The sequence below is a fragment of the Rhagoletis zephyria genome, unplaced genomic scaffold (genome assembly GCF_001687245.7).
Source record: "Rhagoletis zephyria isolate East Lansing unplaced genomic scaffold, Rhagoletis_zephyria_1.1 Rzeph_scaffold_00062, whole genome shotgun sequence".
Taxonomy (NCBI): Eukaryota; Metazoa; Arthropoda; class Insecta; order Diptera; family Tephritidae; genus Rhagoletis; species Rhagoletis zephyria.
Window position 1 is genome coordinate 434,866 of NW_016157146.1, and position 19,001 is coordinate 453,866.

General features: G+C 32.8%; 1 protein-coding gene and 1 long non-coding RNA gene across 4 annotated transcripts in view; both read left to right on the plus strand.

Annotated features, from left to right (window-relative positions):
• The window catches only part of Pino (protein pinocchio), a 197,415-nt gene that overhangs the window by 153,064 nt on the left and 25,350 nt on the right, over window positions 1–19,001 (plus strand). The gene's annotated exons all lie outside the window — the stretch shown is intronic.
• Window positions 8,736–19,001, plus strand: part of LOC108370636 (uncharacterized) — a 16,841-nt gene continuing 6,575 nt past the window's right edge. The window contains exons 1-2 of the long non-coding RNA XR_001848658.1: window positions 8,736–8,815; window positions 11,998–12,004. This is a non-coding gene — a long non-coding RNA (uncharacterized LOC108370636). The remainder of the gene's footprint in view (window positions 8,816–11,997; window positions 12,005–19,001) is intronic.

Sequence of the window (19,001 nt, forward strand, 5' to 3'; positions counted from 1 at the left end):
TAGGAATATATCGTCCACAATGCCACCTATCGTGTACATTTTTAGTCTCAATATTTATTTTCAATTGGCTAAATTGTATTCTAAATATGAGCCAAATCGGCAATTAAATGCAATTTTTATGAATATCCCGACCCCAGCGCCACCTAGCGATTAAATTTTTAGTCGAAATATTTCCCCTCAAGGTGCTGAAATATGTTCCAAATATAAACGAAATCGGTCCAGCCGTTTAGTAGTTTAGTGACATTCAATATATGGAAAACTATGAAATTGTGAAATCGTGACGTCTCAGCTTTCTTCATTTTTCGGCAACAACGACAAAAAATTGAAAATTTTTTTAAATCAAAGAACCTTCCACACAGAAGATCCAAAATTGTGCTTTTTACAGAATTTGAATCGGTTCAACCGTTTGGTCAGGCATCGCCGTCATACGAAAGACATTTCATTTTTATATATATAGATTATTATTATTATTACAAATTAATATGTATAATTAGTCTACTCTGTGACTAAAAACGGAGGTACCAAGTGAAAGGATATGGTCTCTGCATATGCAATAAGTTTTTATTTTTTGTTTGAGTGGGGTTACCATCTATTTAAAAATTATGTATATATAATACGCGAGGGCATTTTTTGTTAATTTGCACAGTTCATTCACTTTAAAAAAATGAGGTGTCAAAGGAATAGATTTGACCTTCCGATTTGCGAAAAATTAAAAAATGTGGGCTGTTCGTTAGATTACAAGAAATGAGGTGTCAAATGAAAGGGCTTGGCCTCCAGATGCGCAATTATATATTTTTTTTAGTAGGGTTGCAACCTGTTTAGTTGTCAATCGCATCTTCTACACATTCAGCGCGTGGCGAAGCCCGCGCATGCGAGGCCGGCTAGTACATGTATACTTTAAATATGTATATATTTTAAATATTTGCACACATACGTACTATGTACTCGTATATGATTTCCTGGGTGTTAAGGATGCTTGCCTTTCTTTGTCACCCAGTAAAAGCTCTGGTCGGGCATGATATCAAATGTTTAAACCTGGGGGTCATACATAAATGCTGACAGTAATTTGCGCAATCTGAGAAGTATTTAACTGTATATACATAAGTTAGGAGATCTCCTATTTGACTCCTAAGCGAGTAATGAAGGAGTACAACAAATCTGCCTTATTGCTCCAAAATCAGGTCAAGGGGAGTACTCTTTTATTCCTCACATAGGGAGATCTCCGTTCAAGTTCTAGTGGGAAATAACACGGTTCAACAAAATTTGATCGTATTTTATCTCAAAAACAGGCCCGACCTCATCTTATAAATTTTTTTATGCTGATTTAAAGTTTAAAAATTTTTCTAGCACGCCCAGTTTTTGAGAAAAAAAAAATGTTGGAAGTTTCGAAAAATGGTAGATTTCAAAAAAAATTTTAAAATAGAACTTGGACATATGTATATAGTTCTTCCGAAGAAAAAACCACGTATCATTGAAAATCCAATTCGTCTGATTGATTCTACCTCACGTCGATGAGCTCATAAGAAATCAGTGTAAAATGCACTTGTTTCCCACAAATACGAAAATCTCAATCTGTGAGTTTATTTTAAAAACAAAGTGATTTCATAAAAAATCAACATTAAAAAATATAAATCCCAGATTCATCATCAACCTTTCTCGTCTCTTTAACACTTTCCGTGTTCTGGAATGAAGTCCTCTAATATTTCATTTCGATTCTTGTTTTACTCAAAAAGATTACCAGAAAATATACACAACTTCCCAGGTATTTCTGCTTTATTCTTTTTTGTAGCACTTTGTTATAAGCGTACGAAAGAGAAAGTTTCGTTACACTTTATTTTATTGCCTTGGACTCCATTTACAATGGAAAGCCCGTGCACACGCCAATGCTCTGAAACGTAACCCACAGTTACCGCAGCATTTATATCGCTGTTTGGGTATTATATTGCTTAGGAAAATTTCGATTTCGCGCCTTCGAGCGGACAACGTTTCTGGAATGTAAATTGAATACAGGTTTGAAGATGATTGGTCGAGCTAGCCAACAAAGTATATCGTTCTCGTATAATGGAACTTCACACCTAGATATGTATGCATGGTTTTATATTCAAAGTGGAAATAACACACTTATGCATGTATGCACATTAGGATGGTCCGAAAATGCACGTGAAAAAGTAAAGTCGGAATCTTAATTCTCTCACCCCCTAGGAATGTTCTATACCGAAAAAATATGCCCCTATTATTTTTTTTTTTTTAAATCAAAAAATATTTAGAGATCGCTCAACATTTTCCATGTATTTTATATTTGTAAAAACAGCTTTTCGTAGAAATGGTGTAGAATTCTTGACAATCAATATTATTCAATCGGAAAACCCTGCTTCTCTTCACGAGACTCCCAATAATAATACTCAATTATTTATTTAACAAATTTTTCATAGTAACGATATTTTATAGGTCCGTTATAGGTAAAATCTTAAATTTAAAAAAATGGTTAAATAAACAATTGGGTATTGTTATTGAAAGTTTTCTGAAGAGAAGCAGAGTTTTCCGATCGAAAAATATTGATTTTGAAGAATTCTATACCATTTCTACGAAAAGTTGTTTTTTCCCCATATAAAATGCATAGAAAAAGTCGAGCGCTTTGAGCGACCTCTAAATATTAAAATATAGGGGTATATTTTTCGCTATAGAACAATCATAGAAGGTGAGAGCATAATAACTCAAAATTTACATATTTTGGACCACCCTAATGCACATATGTAAATTCTAAGGCGTCGAGTCCCGGAATTTCCGATCCCGAATGCCATATCAACCTTCGATCGGTTGCGTGTGTGCGGCGAAGTTGAAGATTTTCTCTTGGGTCTTAGCAATCGGTTGTGAGCAAGAGGCAAATTCATACAAGGAGGTGCTGCCAGAACAGCTGAGGTTTTGGCCGTGGTGGTCTGAATGTCAAAATGATGTTTTTGTTGTAGATTAGTGGTAATTCTTGCTGTCATTGTGCGTACAATTTGTTGCTTTAATTTCTACGAAAAGTTGATTTTTCTCATATAAAATTCATGGGAAACTTTAAGCGCTTTGAGCGACCTCTAAATATTTTTTGATCAAAAAAAATATAAAAAATTGTATATTTTTTTCGGTATAAAACAATCCTAGGGGGTGAGAGCAAATACATTTATTTTAGAAACATTTATATGTATTACAAGTAAGAAGAGAAAAACTATGAGCTAGTTTCATTATGTTTATGAAAAATGTTTAATGTGAATCTTTGACTATTTTCTCCTTTCGAATTTTTAACTCAAAAAGCTTTAATTTGTATAGCTGTAGTAAAATTGAACCACAAGATGCCTTTTTAAATTTTCTGGCAGTTTTTTCATTCGATTTTCGCGAAGAAATGCCTTGAATGTACTAAACGTGCGCCCGATGTGAATTGATACAAATGGCGCACAATTTAAATATGGAACGTTTAAAACTTTCATATTATCAGGAATAAGGGCTTTTTCCTTGACCTTTAAGTTAAAGGTAGAAAAGGCAAAACAAAAAAAAAGGCAATCGGGAAAAGCTAAATCGTTGACATTCTTTATCGAATACACTCTATCTCTTTAGCAGAAAAAAAGGCAATTTTCATTAAATCCATTCGCTGCTGATTAAACATATTTTTTGCGCGTGTTTTGTTGTGTTATTGCACATACACCGTGCAAATTTTTTGCAAGACTTAGAGAATCCCCCTGATATGGTAATAAAAATTTTATAACAAGTGTAGAGTCTAAGAGAGGTTTCCAAACTGCTGGTTATATTTGCAACAAGTTAAAATCCAGCCTTATAGAAAATACCTTAGACGCTCTAATATTTTTAAGATATTTTGATAATAAATTCGTGTGTGCAATATCCAATATTACATGAAAATGTTTGTTCTCTTTAAATTTTATAGGTTTTTATTTACCTTTATTTATGAAATGGATACTAATTAGCTTTAAAAACATTGGACTGAAATAAATGTTAATTTTAGAATGAACATGAAATAATAGAAATATATTTCTATTACACACATGTTCACGGATGTTTTTTGCATCATAATAATTTAAAAGGTAACCGTGTCTCAGGATATCCTAAAAAACCTCGTGATCCCGGGATTGTCCCTTTTAAATCCCGAAATCCCGGGATTTGAAACGTAGCTCGGGATTGGATGACTTAGTTAATACATATATTGCGCATATCGCTAGCTTAGAGTGAAAAGTTGCTAAGTCCACTTTTTATGAAAACTCATATTTTGACATAGGAGGCTAAAGAAATTGAATACGCATCGTTTCGAAAATTATAAAGGTACTCGTTTTGTTTTTTCCTCATCATAAGCAATAAAAGGAAAAATTGCTAAGTCCAAAATAAGCACCACAAATCCGATAAGGCCAAAATAATACGACATGTTTTAATAAATATCGAATCCTTTTGATTCTTATGGAGTTTTGCTTTGCTTTAAACGCGCAAACTGTTTGATTCAAAGTATTGCGACATAGTTAAAGAAAATGGCTATAGGAAGATTTTTTCCTCTCCTGTAAAATTTTTAAAATGGGACTTAGCAACTTTTCTTTCTAAGCTAGCGATATACAAAATTTAAATGTATATATGTATGTACACACCCTGTACTGCTGCTACATGAGCAAATAAACTTTGACAGACGATTAAAATTCCACATTAAATTATGCATACAGACGCACATGGAATATTACCACAACACCGTACATCACAGTCAAAATAAATTAAGTTTAAGTTATATTTTTTTAGGAATCCTTAAAACTTCTTAACGAAAGCGGTGGGAATTTTTCAAGAGTTACTTATGAAGACGTTCACATTTCCCAATGCATAATGCATCGGCAGTACGCCAAGTTTCAGATTTTTCCCCTTAATTTGATATTTTTATTATTTATGCTAAATGGTATTAATATTTGGCATACAAATGTATGTAGGTACATATCGTTGCCTTAATATAGAAAGGCCCTATCTCACATCGTCGCTGAAATACAAAAGGCTGTAACTAACTAAAATTCCAAAATTCACTTTTTGATTGATTGTGATGCAGTCATTAAATTTTGAATCCCTAGATCGTTTGATGGGATACAAAATTTTTGTTAGTTACGGCTTTTTTGCATTTCAGCGACGATGTGAGATAGGGCCTTTCTATATTAGGGTAACGATATGTACATTTATGTGACGTTCCATGTCAACCGGAACAGAGCTATATCCAAAAATTGGCGCAGGACAAAAAAACGTTCTACGGCTAAAAATGTTTGTGCACTCTTGCACTTTTAAAGGCAGTGTGGCGATTTTGGAAATTCAAGAAGTGATCCAGTTCATCAAACTCCCGAACTGACAAATAATATCATAAATAAAGTTTACAAAACCAAATATATGAAATGAAGAGATACTTTTTTAAGCATTTTTGGGCTCGTCGAGAACAAATCTGGTGTCGGATTTTAAAAGTTTTTGGTGTTGCTGGATTCAAATCTGCTGTCAAATTTTAGAATTTCAAAATGGCTGATCCAAGATGGACGAAAGTTTTTTTTAAATGCAACATTTTTTCTCGAAAGTTGAAGCTCGGGGATTTTCGGGGTTGCTGAACTCAAACCTGGTATCAGAAATTCTATATGACGGATCCATATTTAATTTACCGTTGATCACAGAAAAGTTAAAATCGAACGTAAGTGTTTGGCGTATGACTCATACGGTATGAGTAAAATTCTCATCTCATCTGGGTAATTCATACGCCATGTACGTACGTTCGATTTTAACTCTTCCGTAATAAACGGTATATTAAATTTGGATACCCATTTAGAATTTTTGTATTCGGCGAGCCCAAAATACTTAAAGAAGTATCTCTTCATTTCATATATTTGGTTTTGTAAACTTTATTAATGATATTATTTGTCGTTATTTTAAAGATTAACTAGCCACCCTGCAGGGTAAGCTTCTAGTTGTGAACTAGAATTCTACCAGTTTGCGTTTCAGCTCAACTAGTTCACGTTCTATCCTTTTTCAATGTTAGCGACTGGTACTTTTAACATTGCGATGTCCTATGAGATGTCAATTGTCAGGCTATGCATCAGCATCTACTAGTAGAAATACTAGTAGCATCATACCAGTTGATGAGCTAGTCTGCCAATTCATCCCCCATGAAAAGCATTAGTATGCTTCTTTGCTCGCGGCGTTCCAACAGTCGCAATGGCCGACAAAGCAAAGCACTCGCGTGTTATGCCTGAGGTACAAGGTTCAAGCCCTGGCGCAGGGAAAATTTTTTTATTTTATTTTTTTTTTGTTTATAATATTTCTTTTATTTATATTTTTTATTTAGAGTTTTGTTTGTTATTCTTAAATTTAATTTAAAAAAAAAGTATTTTTTTTTATATTTGTTTCTTTTTTTTTTTGTACTGCAACTAGATTTTTAAGTTTGTTATTTATATTTAAATTGAAATAATTATTCCTACTTACATTGATCTAACTTTAAAAATCTTAACCACCTCCAAGCGGCCTCGAACCTGCGATCTCAGAACCAGAACCAGTAGTCTGCACGTAACGCCACAGCCGACATTTGTAAGAAAAGCAATTAATGGCGTTTTATTTAAGTTCTTCGAAAATGTCGAACTGGTAGACACATACTAGTTTATGACCTAGTATTTTTTCTAACTGGTTTGGGTTTTCACTGCAGGGCATAAGTGTAGTTTAGGATACCCTTTTAATATATTTCTAGCCAAAGACTACGTTCTAAAGTCACTTAAGTTGTTTTATCAAAATGCCACCGATGTGTTTTATGAAGTACATATTAACTTAATTATATTTTCTTTTCTTTGTGTCTGAGTTAAATTAACAGGAATTGGTTAGGATTTGTGATAAAGCTTAATTCCTTATCATACAGCCAAAAATAGCAGTCTATGTGCAAAAATAAGCTTTAAAATTTAGATGCGATTTTATATTTAGCTTATGTTGTTTATAGGTACATACATACATAGATAACGCTATCTCTAGGGGAATATTTCCATAAGGTTAACACTAGTCTGCAAATAGCTAAAAACTTAAGAAGCAAGTGAGACTGACTTCTACAACGTCAATTGCTTTGCATACGTACCAAGTATAATATTCCATAACGCCGAACTACAGAGTGTTGACAATGTATGCTTTTCCAATACGCATCCGAAAAGTTATCGAAACATATCGCTAGAGTAATCAGCGCATCACAAACAAAGTGGATGCTTCGTTTGTTTTTGGTTGCGACCGATGTTTTAAAATAGAAAATTTCGAAAGGTTGTTCATTGTTACATATGGGCGATTCCACCGTCACGGGTTGGACATTTGTACAGAGAAAAATTTCTTTCTTGTTTAAATTTAAGTATAAAGTACTCAACAATTCTACATTTTGATAAAGCTACACCTAATTGACTATAATAAGAGTTATTACAAAATACGAAAAATTTCCAACTTACTTTTATAAGGAAAAAATCTGATTAATTTCTTCTGTCACGGGAGGGACAAAAAAAAGAGCCTGCTTAGTTGGAGCAGATATACTTTATGGAAACTGCGAATTTATTTCACTTTTCGGTGTGAACTTGATGTCTTATAATAAAACAAAGAACCAGGAAAACAAACAAAGCAAAAACTACAAAAAAATAGGCTTTATTATAAAAAAAATCCGAAATTCCTCTGTCACGGGTGGGACAACGTTTGTAACGGGTAGGACACGTACGAATTTTTATATGAACAGGAGCTTTTAGATGGTCCATATATAAAGATTAGTTATTAAAAAATATAAGAAGCCAAGTAGGGGTTAAATTCACTCACGTTTTATCTTACGATGGTGCATTTTATATAGAAGAAAATGCTTAGCACTGTCAGCCAAAAATATTATTAAAAATGTGCGCGATTTCCTAGTGTCTTGATATTTTCACTTTTACGTACTTAAATTTAATGGACTACAAAACTGCATACCTAAAAATTCTGAACAAAAAGTTTAAAATTTTTGGGTGTAATTGTTAAAGTTTGTTGAATTTTTATAATTTTTGTAGGTAATGTGCTAGACTTTTATAAAAAAAACTATAAACATTAGATTAGCAAAATCAAAATCAAAACTGGTCAAAATGTAACTTAACTTAATCAGCTCACCACAAGGGTATATAGATAATGGACGAGTCCGCGCATGGCTCCTCCTCCCCTGCGTCCACCCCAACAAACAAATAAAGCTTATCAGCCCTGTAAACCTACCTCTGGCAACTGTCCAACACATAGCTGTCACGGGTGGGACATGCTTCTGTATTGAATTATTCTTATATAACTACGTGGAAACGACAATGCAATTGTAGTAAATATTTGCAATTAATTTCTAACATTATGTAACAAACACGAAAGACAACCTCAAATTCTTTAATTAAATATAACAGCTTCTAGCTTTTTTTGTCACGGGTGGGACAAGACCAATACTTCTTAATAATAACCCATAATATAGATAAAGCAGTCAAACAATTTAATATATAACACAATTTTATTAAAATCAGATGAGTTCTACTATATATTTTTCTTACCAAACACTTGAATTTGAATCGCAAATTATTTGACAGTGCATTCAATACTACCTACTTTGTACCCAATCAAAAAATTTACTTAGAACTTGACTTCAAAACGTAAAAAAAGGTAATCAAATGCATTTAAAGCTTTAATTTGTTATTTTTTGGTTGATTCAAGATTTTTACAAATGATTTATCGTTTGTTAGTTTTATAAAGAAAATAATTTTTGCACTGAGGTTCACTTTCCCATGGAACTCCCATATGTACATGAGTACTTGTATGTTGAATGTACAAAATATGCAATGTATACTTTTCTCTCAAAGCTTACACTGCTGGAAAATGTAAATAAGGATTAAAATTTAAAAACTAATTATTACAACTAAAGTAAAATCTGTGGAAAATTAACAATAAAATACTTTTTTCGCAAAATCTATAAAGGAACGTTTTATTTCTCAAAAAAAAAACCTGGGTAACAGTTATTCGTCGCCACGCTGTAAATATATTAAGTATTCTCAGCCACCTGTGGTGTAGTGGTTAGCAGTGCGCGCTACCATTCCGCAAGACCTGGGTTCAAGCCGAGCTTTCGACCAACAGCAAATAAAGAAATAAATAATAAAAACAAAAAAGTATATTCTAATAGCGGTCGGCCCTCGGCCGGCAATGGCAAATCTTCCATTAAGTACAGCTTCTCATAAAGTATAATTAGACGACGATAATTTGGTTAATTACAGCTTGTGGTGTAATAAGTTAGCTAACTTTTTTGGTTTTAGTGAAAACGCAATAAGGATATTTAAAGATCACTTAAGCAATAAAGATCACTTAAGCAATGGATAACGCTGCGAAGATAACAGAGGTCTGCGAAATTAAAATACATCTTTGGTTTTTTCTAGCACGTCGAGATTTTTTTATTGGTGACATGTATACATATTTTAGAATTTTTAGCAATTTGCCTGAAAACCCCATATATAAACAAAGTAGATCAGGAAAACGTGTGTAACTTCGAAGTTAACGCTAAGAAAATTGATAACAGCCGGTTTCGCCAGCAGTTTAAATGGAAAATGATTTTTTTATTTTCTGTAAATTTCCATATAAAATTCAAAGAATTAAAATCATTTTTCACTTAAATTGCTTTCGTGAAATTGGCTGTAAAAGTTATTTTCTTAGCGGTAACGTGCATTACCAGCGTTAACTTGGAAGGTTTAGAAAAAACGATTGTCGAATATTTTCCCAACATTGACTCTGAGGATGACTACATCTGGATAACAAACCCGTTCTCATGTGACCCGAGATGACAAATTAAACTTTTGATAACCTTCTGGACATCAGTGAACACAGCACTTTGAATATTAAATACTTTGAATGGAGCCAAGAGAGTTCTGGATGCAAGTGTATGCAGAAAACACTGCTGTTGGCAAGATTGCATTAAAAATACTAGTGACTTTTACTCTTACATTTCTATGTGAGACTGCAATTTCAACAAATAATTTTTAAGCAAAAAACAAAACCGACTTAAATTTCCAAATAAAAATTTAAGACTATCGTTAATCTCTTCATGATGCAATGATCTGATTTAAACCAGATTAGAATGTGAGGTAACACCTTTCCTTTAAAAATAGAATCTATATATTAATACGCTAACATAAATTTTGTCTCCGTTCGTTTGGCGATTCTACCGAACCGATTTCAAAACCAAGACCACCGTTGGAAAGGCATTTTTCCGTAGATGAGCAGAGTTTTTCACAATTGGTTGAAAATTACGGCCAAAACCGTCGTTTAAACATTTTTGCTGCAACATGTTCAATTTGACATGTTTCGCCTGTTGTTTCACTACACATTTGAAATTAAGCTTTGAAGTAAAGATAAATATGAAGATGAAGAAATAAATGATAACGATGAAGTAAAAAAAAGAAGGAAAAAGTGAAGATAAAGGCGAAAATGGAGACAATGACAGATACATAAGAACTAGGGCAACTTAAAGGGTAAGAACATTTCTTGCATTTATGAAGTGAAACTTCTTTACCGGCAGTTGGTTGGTTGGGAGTAAATTGTCAAATTCAAGGGGAATAATGCACATGGAAATGGTTCTCAGCGGTTTAGCGGTTTGAGAATAAAAACAAGAACAAAGATGCCTAAAGGGACAGGCGAAAAGGAATATCAAAGTAAATTTAAACACTTTGAGGTAAAGGTGAAGAGGAATATGCAAAAATAAAGATAAATATGAAGTAAAGGATGAGGATGAAGATCGATATTGTTATCGATATAAAACTCGATATTTTTATCGATATAATAATCGATATTGCTATCGATAAAATAATCGATATTGTTATCGATACTGTTATTGATTAAATAATCGATATTGTTATCGATCCAATAATAGATATTGTTATCTGTATAATAATCGATTAAATAATTGATTTCGTTATCGATTTAGTCATTTATATTGTTAACGATATGTACAATAATCGATACTGATGATTGTTATATTTATCGATGTGTTTAGGCCAGCGTCTTAAATACGCCATTTAAGAGCCACCCTAATATTTAACATTTGAACATAAGACAACAGTTAACTGCTTTCTATTGTCGAACGCTAGTTATGTTAAAATTTCCCTCGCTTAAAAAGCCGTTCGAAAGGCTAACGTGATTAAAAAGAAAAAGAACAGATTTTACTTGCTTACCGAATATCCATTTGAGTAGACGTCTTGCAGCCACCAATTTTCATCGCCTCATCCAGCTACATATATATATATAAGGTAACCTGAAATACAATTGTACATATTAATATATTAAGCAATAAAACCATTTAAATTCTATTTGCTCATACAAACTTTCTTGTGTACATTTTTTCTAATTAAAATACATCGGTGCGAACTTGAAACTGGGCCATTACCAATTTGCGGCACATCCGAAAACTGCGCTCTTAACCATCTTTGCCCGATGAACACGATGATTTAATCGATCTCACAATCGTTGTTTTTCTCTATATGTTTATGGATATTGTTATCGGTATTTTTATCGACACTGTTATCAACAGGGTTATCGATATACTAATCGGAACATGGAATGTGATCACATTACATGATATCACATCACATATGAAGAGACATCACATGATATTACATCACATAATATGATATCACATCACACGATATCACGTGACATGACATTATATGATATGACATCACATTATATGGCATGACATCACATGACTTGACATCACATGATATGACATCGGATGACATGACATGATACAGACGTGGCATCACATGATAGGGCATCATATGGTATGACATCATATGACATGACATGAGAGGATATGACAACACATGACATGACATCCTATCACATCACATAAAATCACGTCACATCTTATCACGTCATCGCACCTCATCTCATCTACGTGAATAGAAAAAGAAAAGGATGTAAGCAAGGATGTGAAAGATAAAAACAAAGATGAAGACCAAGGGTAAAGTTACCGATTTCAAAACCAAAAACACCGTTGGAAAGGTAATTTTCTGTAGATAGGAAAGTTTTTATAGTTTCGAAATTGGTTGAAAATCGTCGTTTAAAAATTTCCATATTTGTGTATGGTTGTTTTTGCAACCTGTTCAATTTAAGCTGTTTCGCATTTTGTCTTACTTCGTATTTGAAATTAAACTTTGAAATAAAGATAAATATGAAGATGAAGAAACAAGTGATAACGATGAAGACAAAAAAAGGCAAAAGTGAAGGTAAGGACGAAAATTGAGATAAAGGCGAAAATGGAGACAATGAGAAATACATAAGAATTAGGTTAAAAGAATTTCCGAAGGAATCGAAATAAAATCAGCCATAAAGGTTACTGAAATTTATCGAATCATCGAGGTTTATAATTATCGAAATTTATCCATGCTTATTAAGTTACCGCAACGTATGGAATTATTTAAACTTATCAATGTTTATTGAGTTGTCGAAATTTATAGACACAGCAACTTAGTTGTCCAAATTTACGGATAGTTATCGAGCTTTAAAAACGTGTGGGATTAATGAAATTTGTCAAGTTAAAGAAATGTATCAAGTTATCGATATTTATAGAATTATCTCTATTTATAGACTTAACGAAATTTATCGAGGTGTCGTAATGCATGGAGTTCTTTCAACTTATATAGTTATAGATAATTATTGATCGACTGAAATTGGTTGGTTCAACGAAGCGAAGTTTTTGGAATTTTCAAAATATATCGATTTATCGAAATTTCAAGGTTATATAAGCTTATCGATTTATCACTGCTTATCGAATTTAATCGTCTTAACAGAGTGTAACGAGTTATCAAAATGTTTAGATAGTTTTAGAAAAATGTGGAGATGTCAAAAGTAAAAATTTATAAAGTTATCCAAAGTTTTTACATTTTTGAGTTATCTAAATTTATCGAGTTAACGAATTTTGTTGAGTTATCGAATTTTAGTGTTCTTGAAATTCATCGAACTATCGAAATGTATCAAATCATTGAAATTTATCGATAAACTGGAATGTATCGGGTCAATTCCAAGTCCTGCCGAAGTCCTCCAAAGACCTTCTCTGATAAAAAAAAATTTAGTTACGTTTTAGCTGAAGATTTTCCGGTTAGTTAATTTGTACCGTATAAGTTTTGCTACGTGTTAAGTTAGAAAACCTCTCCAACGCTTCTAAAACTAGAAAAACTGTCGAATTTCGACAGTAACTGGCACTCTAGTTATAGTAATTGGTTAACGTGGCCCCAAGTTATGCGGTAGCATATATAAAAAATAATAAAAAATATTCCGACGAATTGATAACCTTCTCCTTTTTGTGAAGTCGGTTAAAAACAAATACACCAGCAAGCTTTCAGCGTTAAATGATTTCAGAGTAAAATTGTCAAAGCTTCCAATAAACTTAAAGGAAATAAAGGAGCATAAAGTTTGCATTGCGTTTTCTTGTTTTCGTATGCATTTGAAGATTAGGAGGGCAGCGAATTTTTTTTAGCACAAGGGTGCCGCGGTGAAAAAAAGTTTAGGAACCCCTGCACTATAGAGCCGGATTATTGTTGCCGCCAGGGAGTGAAGAGGAAAAAGTTCTTCAAATTTATTTAATTTTGCGATTAACCGTGTTATGAAATGCTGCACAATTGGGGAATTTCAAGATCGTCTTCGCGGACATAACAACAAAAAGCAGCAAATGACTACCAAACCATAATCTTAGCAGATGAATGTGCCAATGAAAATCGTAAACGAGAATTGTTGGTGAAAACGTGGACCAAAAAGTTTCGATAAAAAAAAATTTATTCTAAATAAGATAAGTAAAAATAAGCCTCACGGTTAGGCTTGCCAAATGTCCGGATCTATGAGCCGCCGTGCTGAGGGAAAAATCTGCGCGCTGCGGGTTTACCATTAATTTCTTCGAGTTGCAGTTAAAAACTTCGAGATCCTCCAATTTACTGGAAAAAAAAGTTTTTTTTTTTTTAATCTTCGTGTATGATAAAAAATAAGATATTCTGTAAACACATACATTTGTTACGTTGTATGCATTTGAATCGCTCTTCTAGTACCATTTAAAATATTTTAACAGCCTTGTCATTGTTGAATCTATTATCGATTCGCCACTGCATTTCAAAGAAATATATCTGATTTATAAACCTGCCTTTACGTCCATCAAATCAATCACTTGATACAACTAGCGTATACGGAGTTCAGAGAATCGCCGAAGGTAATTGGTGAAATTCTGCCTATGCCAGTAAGCAACGAGCAAACAGTTGGACGCATCCAAGAAACAGGATAATGGTAAAACATATATTGTCCCAATTTGGCAAGCCTCCTCACAGAGAGTTTTTCTGTTTTGTGAGCAAAGAAACCAAATCCTGCCAACGAGAAAAAAACCTACCAATTTTGGTGGGAAAAGCCCAAAACGGCAACCCTGACCACAGCCTCACCATTCTGGTTAGCCAGTTAGTCCAAAAAGCGTTTCTTTCTCGAAGATGACAGCAGAAATGAAAGAGCAACTCTCAGTGAGAGTGACTCTTTCCAGTTCAAAGTTACAAGCTTTAGTCGGAAGAATTTTTGCTGGCAAAATCTTAAAAAGTGTCAAACTCAACTGAATTTAAATTAACGGAAAGTGAGAACAATCTCAAAACTAAAAAAAAGTGAATTTGAAAATGGAAGAAGGCAAAAAATGATTGATATACATAGTAAGTGTTTATTGTGCTTGTGTAAATGTGTTTTGTACATAAATTTCTATTTTTATTTGACATTCGTTTTGTTGTTGCCATTATTTCGACTAAAAATTAGGTTTTTTGCGTTCGTTTATTTTTTCCTGTTATTCTCTTTTAGTGAGCGCATTTTCCTTACGCTCCTGCATTTTGACACTTCAGATTTTAGTCAGAAAAGATAAGGAACGGACCTAATATGTATACGTTGCCATCTCCGTATGGCTCACTTCCCTCGCCCTGCGCTTTCGCGAGCTCGCAGTTGCCCGTGTTGTGGACTGCGTGCACCTCTGCTATGAAATGAAAGTGAAATCATCGATAAAGTGCTTTTTAATTAATTTAATATTCCCCATATGCATTTATTTTGAGAAACAACAAAACCACGTAAACCACCCAGCATTTTATTTTTTGGGAAGGAGTTTTTTATATCAATGGCAATGAATTAACTGCAATGGCAATAAATTTTAAATTTATTCGATTACCTCCAATGACATGCACATGTAAAAATAATGCATTCTGTAAACGAAAAGGTAAGCGATTACTCTCAAAAAGTGGTTCCCCAATCGAAAGTAACCGCTAACCATTTCGATTACAGAATGCATTATTTTAACAAAAAATTAAAAGTCGTTGCTGTGCATATTTGCCCAAAAAGGCTATCTGCAGTTTGCTTCTAACATCTACATACCACAATTTGGAAATAAGGTTCAGCACCGAAATGCGAAACCCTGACCTTGCGTTCAAGCAAAATAACAACGAGATTAGCAAAAGCCTGTTGCACTTGCCGGATGCTCTACATATGTATTTACATTTTGGATTAAAACGACAAATTTTTTCCTTTTTTTTTGTTTGTAAATATGTACATAGATATGTACATATGCATGTATGTATGTGCGAGGATATATATGTGTACATACATACTTGCGGTGACCATCCGTCCTGTATTGTACGGGACAGTCCTCTTTTTTTCGTCAGTTATCCTGGTAATTTATTTATATTATACGGGACGCCAAATGTTCTGTATTTCTTTTTATCTCCCTTACTTGTCCCGTTTTCGGCATTTTGGCGCCTTAACAGCTCATAAAAATGACATGCGTATGAACCAGTTTTTATTTTTAAATCTGGACGTTTGTGATTCGAATCGAGGAGAGCATATGTAGATGGTGTCTGAAGTTATAATTTTGCGTAGAAAAACTGGGTATTTGTGGGTAGGAATAGAAATTAGACATTAATGATTTTTGTTAAAATTTCTAAAAGAAATTTCACTAATATTTAGCTTTTCAAAGGTTTCAATTTCAAACTTTGTTTACGTATATAGATTTCAAAACCAACAAGAAAATGCACGCAGCTTGCTGTTCTCAGGTACAATTACCTCTACAAATAAGAAGGCTACTATGAGAATGTTGTAAAAGTAAAGAAGTTCTCAAAGATGGAAGGGAAGTGGAACCCTTCGAAGGTACGCTTTGCAACTCAGCTCGTTCCGGATGATATTCACTGCATTGTGCTTGGCCTAAATCCGAGTTTGAAAATAATCCGTTGAATACCACTTGTGCTTCAAAAGTAGTCGGATATTTTCCCTGCCTAGGAATGTTTGTAACAAATTTTACGGTGTAAAAATCTCGAGCACAAAGTGCAAAGTTATCGAAAAATCTTCTACAAATGTGTGATGATGCAACTGAATATTTATGTGCTGCGTTCACAAAATGTGCTAAATAAAGATGCTGTTTCAGGGCTAAAAAATCTAGGATAATTGAAAAAGATTTTCAAATACTCTAGCTTTTGTGGCAAAAATTGGCAACATTATTTTTTGTCCCATATTTGGCTGCCATAAATATGGTCACCGTATACATAGTAACTATATACACCCTCAGTGATAGAGTACATTTCACTTCTTTAAACACTACATATGCTAGTACATATTTATGAGTGCACTCATAGTCTCATGGAATTCCTGCTGCTCATCATTTACAATCGCGTGTACTATACGTTATCTCATTCTTTTTATTGATTGCTAACGATTCACGGTTATCAGTTGCCCATTACTTGACAACAAGACTTGCCTGCCGCCTAAGTCGTTCGCAAAGTCATTAATTTCAAAGGAAGTTCAAATTAAAGACATTTGGCGATAATACTTACGTTGAAGTACAGCCATCGCTGGCTAGCGGAGCTGTCATATGGCAATGTTATTTATATAGTTTCGTTTTTGTTTGTTTACTCATCAAACTGCTTAAGATATTGTTTGGGTTTTGGTGATAAAATTATAAAAATTATTTTAAGATCTATTTTTGTTATGCCTATGTATAAATGCACATACACATTACTATATATGTATATGTGTATATGAGGCTTTCTTTTTCGTATCGGGCAACAATTTTATTTCTGAGTTCTATACATGAAATAAGCTAATACGTATTCGAGGATTTTTTTTTTCTTCGGAGATACAATGATCTATCAAAGTTTGGATTTTTTCGTGATTCTGACTAATCATGTTCTAATCGTTATACAGTGGCGGACCCAGGTAGGGGAAATTGAGGAAATTTCAGCTGTGCGCTAAGCTCGAAGGATTATGTTATTTAAGTAGGCCTATCAGTTTTTGGAATTCACTGAGTTTTAAAAATTTTGAAATTATGTACTTAATTTTCAATTTTTACTTTTTTGTTATATTTTTGAATTTGTATTATTTGTAAAATTTTGAATTTTGTAATATTATTAAATTTCTTGGGATTTCTTATATTTAGGATAATTTCCAAAATTTCAAAAACTATCGAAATCCGGGACATTCTAGAAATTTTCTTAAACTGAGAATATTTTGAAATGTACATAATTATTGAGATTTTAGAAATTTTTATATTTTCCAAAATTTTGAGAATTTTATTTATCCTAAAATCCATCCTAAAATGTAAAAATGTGAAACATCACCAATTGACGAAAAATTCTTATGTTCATGGTACTTGTGTGTAAAAAATAGAAAATTCCTTGAATTCTAAAAGATATTAACATTTTTGGAAAATTCCAAAATTGTTCCACTTTTCTGAACTTTTCCAAAATTTTGTATAGATATAACAAAGTTAGAGAATTTTAAATTTTTTTAAAATTTTGACAGCATCAAAGTCCAAATTTTTTTTGAATCTTCAAGAATTCGAAAACTTTTAATTTCGTTTGATCAATTTTGTATATTCGACACTTTTACTTTGAAAAAATTTGTTAGAATTCCTACAATTATCAAATTTTTGAAAAATAAAAAATTTCTAGAAATCTAGTATTCATCATTATATTGAATTATAGGGATTTACTAAAATTTCTCAAATTCACAAAGTTTTGAAGGTTTAGAAAATTTTGGAATTCCACTCAAGTTATTAAAAAGGGGAAACTTCAAGAAATTAAAAACTATCAAAACCATAAAAATTTTAAATTGCGGTGTTTTTTAAATTTATATACACGATATATTTCAACTTTTTTCAGAAACTTATTAAGTATGCAATTTTGCAGCTTATTCAATTTTAGTATAATAATGTGTAGGTTTGAAAATACCGTTGATTTTTGAGAATTAATTTTGTTTGTCGAGGGTGTTGCGAAATTCTTCCATATAAAAATAGATTTTGTTCATGCGTTATATGAGCCATTCTTTTTTAAGTCGGACGGATTTCGTAAAAAAAATTATGTCATGTCTCCGATTCGCTTCACATTTTTTGTGGGTTCTATACATGAAATAAGCTAGCACGTGCTCGAGAAATTTTTTTCTCCGGAGCTATGATCTGTTAAAGTTTGCATATTTTCGTGATTCTGACTAAGCATGTACTTCTTCAAATCGTTATATCTCGGGTCCTGCTGATCCTAGAGACTTCATCTTAACGTCATTTTAAAGTTTAGAAACGGGCTTAACATTTATATGTATAAGATGGTCAAGATTGTCCTAAAGCTAACTTATACTAGGTTCACATATAAGTAGATTATTCTCATTTTCGAGCTTAACACCCTAATCTGTAATTATAACAAGAGATTAGCCATATACAATTTGTCCCTTGTTAATCTGTAATTATAATATAATCTCAGATTTAACCGATAACTTTTCGGTGTCCATCCTAGTTTTATCGATTGTTTTTGCGAAAGAGAGGAGAAATGCCAAATGTAAAAGTAAACAAAAACGAACGCTAGCAAGTAAAAGAGGTTTGTAAAGGTATTTTTAATAAAATGTTAAGCTAAAATATATTTATATTGCTTATTATAGCAGAAAAACGTGATCACGGTGGCACAGAGAAGAAACATAAC